The following is a 4,673-nucleotide window of genomic DNA, read 5'->3' as shown; positions in this document are numbered from 1 at the left end:
AACGTTTCGACAAGGTTTTGTCATCATCAGGTACCAAAACCTTGTCGAAACGTTGTACATTTGCTGTCATGTTAAACTTATATTAAAGTTTTCTTCATTACCCATTTAAGCCGTCTCCAGCCATTATTAGTTTAAAAGTGTTTTTTTTTTAATTATTTGTAAAGCTACATTGTTTATAGCATAATGTTATTGACCCCACATTTCTGATATTTTGAATATTAAATAAAGGAACTCTTTGCCTACTCTGCTTAAGTGTAGAAGAAAGCTTTATATTAATTAAAATTCTATTGAAAACAAAAGACATATCTATGTTACTGCTGTTTTGTAATTGTACTGTTGATGTCACATTACGTATGATTTTCCCTACACATTAATTTCTGTAACTTGGCTACCTGCAGTAGTGGAATTGCAAACAATAAAATAAAACTATTTCTTGTCTCTACAACTATTAGTAGGGCTAAGTATACAGCATGACTGAGTTAGAGACTTTGTTTTTCTTCGGTAAACAAACAGCACCGTAGTTCTTTCTGTTTTGGAGTTTATCGTCTTTTTTCTTTTTTTTCTAGTTGAGTGACATATGGTGTCCTACGATAAATATGTTACATGTATGAAAGTCTTTGATTGTATATTGAAAATTCCAGTAGTGTGTTTCTTAAATGATCCAAGCTAGATGTTGTCAGTGTCAGTTGAATTTATGCACGTTTTTACATCACATTTAAGAAGAAGAAACACAGGTTCCCATATTTCACTTTTAGTAAAAAAAAAATATAATGTGTAGTGCACACGTTGAAACTTGGTATGCTTAGCCATAATGATTTAGCAAATTGTGAGTTATTCTGAAACCTAAATCACTCATTTATACAAATTATATGTAAAGCTCAGGTCATCTTTAAATATTTCAAATTATAATTTTGATAACTTGATATTAATGGCCATACCTTTACTAAAGCATGAAATCTCTTCTTTGAAGGGGATGTTCTTTTTCTAGGGCTTTCTTCCCCCATAAATACTTGATTTACATCAAATTGTTAATTTGTACATATGTATCTATAATTTTTAGCAATTAACTTAACAGGGTGTATATATGTAGGTTTTTAGGACAACTTTAAGGGTTTTAATTATTTCTAAGAATAGATGGGTGATACTATTAAAGTAGGTGGGTAACCCTTTTGGGGCTTGGACCAAAGGGTCAACTTGTTTTCAAGCAGGTTCTTGGGGAGGGGGCTTCTGGAGGCATGCTCAGCCAAAAAGTTTAAAAGTTAAGACTATCAAAAATACCATTCCCTGTATTTTCTGGCCTCTTTTTGAGACACCATTACGAACAGAAACAACAACAAAAAGATAATGCTTGGATATACATTTATATTTGTAGTTGTTTTTTTGTACAAGGAGTGTAACACTCCAGTTTTCTTTAACATCTTTTATATAATTGTCCTGACTATCCCGTCCATCACTCTGATGATGTCTATGAAGTTGGAGAAACTAGTCTATAAATTTGAAAAGATTTGTTTTTGGATGTGGTCTGACTTATTGACTTAACCAGTAAAGTTTGGTCATATTTTATTATTGTTGGATGAGCAAAAAATTGGCACTAAACACATAATGCCGACAATACAACAAGAATATATGGTTGTACAACACACACTATATACAACAAGAATATATGGTTTTACAACACACACTATATACAACAAGAATATATGGTTGTACAACACACACTATATACAACAAGAAGATATGGTTGTACAACACACACTATATACAACAAGAATATATGGTTTTACAACACACTATATACAACAAGAATATATGGTTGTACAACACACACTATATACAACAAGAATATATGGTTGTACAACACACACTATATACGTACAACCATATATTCTTGTTAACACACACTATACAACAAGAATATATGGTTGTACAACACACACGTAGCAGTTGTTGTTACTGTTGTTGTAAACCTATGTAAACACAACAGTATTTCAAAAAGAATTGAGTCTTTGTTTTAATGACAGACCATCTATACAAAAATTCAAATGACGACTGCGTTACCTAATTTCTCAACAAATTTGAAATTGTCAAACCGTTCTTTATAATTTTTATACAACCACAAGACTAAAATATACATGTAGAGTACTAGGTTACATTGGTGTTACACCACACTGCAGACAAACATTCGTGTATTATATTTCTATTATTGTGTAGAATTCACAAGCCTTAAAACATTCAATTCATATATATCTTTTGCCACTTGTCTCTACATTTTGTCACCAGAGTTTGAAAATGGTAGAGAAAAACTTAAAATATATTTTAATAAGAACAAATCAAAACAATAAGAAAGAAGTCGTATACATCAGTTTTTTTATATCTGTGTATATTTATATTTTTTAGCCTGGTGTTTGATCTAACCTTAATGCGGTGCTAGGTGTAGGAACCATTCACTCAAGCATACTGTTTTGTTGGCTTTTTGCCAGTAGTTCCAGCTAGTGTTCAGCCTTTTTTTCAAGGCTGTTCCTAACCAATAAAAACACACTAGATTTAAATCTTACAATTTTTAACATTTCTAGTGTATTGCTATTAGAATTAGGTACATGCTTCATGATAATGTTAGTAACTTGTAAAATGCAGAGAAGGATTGGTTTTGTTCTTAAACAAACTAAAAAAAAACATTTTTTTTGGGGGGGGATTGTCATTATGAAGAATTACTACTTGTTGTCGTTGATAAAAGAACAAAACATAATAAGAATATCTCAAGAGACAGGAGGGCATTTCACCTACCAAAACAACGAAGATCAAACTGTACCTTTGCACAATGGTTTGCCTTGAAATGTGGTGTGTGTGCTGTTCTTTAAACAATTTCAGTGTTTGTTAGATGGATAAATGAAGCTATAAACTTGCACAATGGTTTGCCTTGAAATGTGGTGTGTGTGTGTGCTGTTCTTTAAACAATTTCAGTGTTTGTTAGATGGATAAATGAAATTTATAGCTTATGGAATAATAAAGTTGCACAAGATGAAATTTTAATATAGGTTTCAAACTTCAAATCATTACCTTTAGTATTGGTGAGAACCTTTCAAACTACTTTTTAAGATTTTGTCAAATATTAAAAAAAAAATATATATATAAATAAAAACAGTTTCTGACCCTAGTTACCAGTTCTTTCCAGTAATATATTTATAGCGAATGTACCAAACCAGGGCTCATTACTTTAGAGTGTGAGACATACATGTTAATATCTGATTGTTATGTCTGTCATAGTGTAATTCACAATGGTCAGATTTAAACCCATATTGTACATTTTAACATGCAGGTAACAAATCTATCTTTGGTTTTAATGCACATACAAATCTGTTAATACTATAGTTAAATACTCTTACTTCCAGGCAACAGTCTTGATAAACCATGAAACATTTTTGTTGGTTCCTCAACTGAACAACGTTACTTTTAGGTAACGTACCCCTTTATAACATACCCGAATATATTTCACAAAATCATATATTTTTATGCAATATAGACCTATTTAAGTAAGAAATTCAAAGAAAATATTTTTCCCACTGTATTTTTATAATGCATGAAATAGAGGATTGTCTTTTTTTGCTTAACCACAAATTACTGACATAAAGAGAAATTTGAATATTACACTAGAGCTTAGAATATCACATATATACACACACACGTATATATAATAACATTAAATATTTACTTAAAGAACGATGTAAAATAAATAATTCCCTTCAACTATAACCAGTTTCATAGCTTCAACAGCTATTCTCAGTAAGTTTATTGCTGTTAATTAGTAAAATCTACAAATAAGAACAGAAGAGAAAGTAGTGAAAAACAAAAAAAAGTATGAGCAATTTGGCTACCTTATCTTCAAGCAGGACCCATCAGATTGGTGTTCCTGGTGGGAAGAAACAGAAAGGTTGGTAATGGTAAAAGAATGAGGTAGTGATGAAGGTGGAATGGGAAAGGGGAATATGTAAAAAGAGTAGGAGTAGATTTGGAAAAGTAAATTATGAAATAGGAGACATATGAGGGGGACCCTGAACTTCTCTGACAGGCCTTGCCTTCAAGCAGTTTGTAAAAAGATGTACATATATAGTTGAGATTGCTGTACTGTATTATATATGTGTGTCATAATTTCTTTTTTTGTTTGTTTTTGTAGGTTGATGAAGGGGTTCTTTGTTGAATCCATTAACTATACCACCATACAAAAATTAAGAGGAGAATCATATCAAAAATGGTAAGGTCTTGTCTTTACTGATACATGCAAACATATCTTTAGATTTAGCTGTGTTTATTATGGAATAAAATGCAAGTAATCTTATCTTCGGTTTTGTACCTTCACTCAAAGTTGACTTTTTGAATTCAACGTATAGTGTATGCTCACCAGAAATAAAATAAAAAATTACTGTACAACAAACAGACATAATATATATATCTTCTTTATCTCTTGAACAGTTGATAAATTGAAACAAGATCAAACAAGATGACTATTAATTCTGAGCTGGTTAAGAAGAAATTGGGAAGTTTAAAAAATTATAAGGCTCCTGAGCAAGGGTTTTGAAGGAGGTTAAAGATTAGATATATGAGCCACTTACTACTATTTTCTGTCAGTCCTTGAATAGTGGTCAGGTACCAGAGGATTGGAAGTTAACTAATGTAAC

General features: G+C 31.1%; 1 protein-coding gene across 1 annotated transcript in view; it reads left to right on the top strand.

Annotated features, from left to right (window-relative positions):
• LOC106472147 overlaps nucleotides 1–4,673 on the top strand; it is a 16,961-nt gene that overhangs the window by 3,050 nt on the left and 9,238 nt on the right. The window contains exon 3 of the mRNA XM_022400740.1: nucleotides 4,172–4,249. The gene's annotated coding sequence lies outside the window, so the exon portion shown is untranslated. The remainder of the gene's footprint in view (nucleotides 1–4,171; nucleotides 4,250–4,673) is intronic.

This window comes from Limulus polyphemus, unplaced genomic scaffold, assembly GCF_000517525.1.
Source record: "Limulus polyphemus unplaced genomic scaffold, Limulus_polyphemus-2.1.2 Scaffold5117, whole genome shotgun sequence".
Taxonomy (NCBI): Eukaryota; Metazoa; Arthropoda; class Merostomata; order Xiphosura; family Limulidae; genus Limulus; species Limulus polyphemus.
The sequence above is the reverse complement of the archived record's forward strand: the minus strand, read 5'-3'. Positions and strand labels throughout refer to the sequence as shown.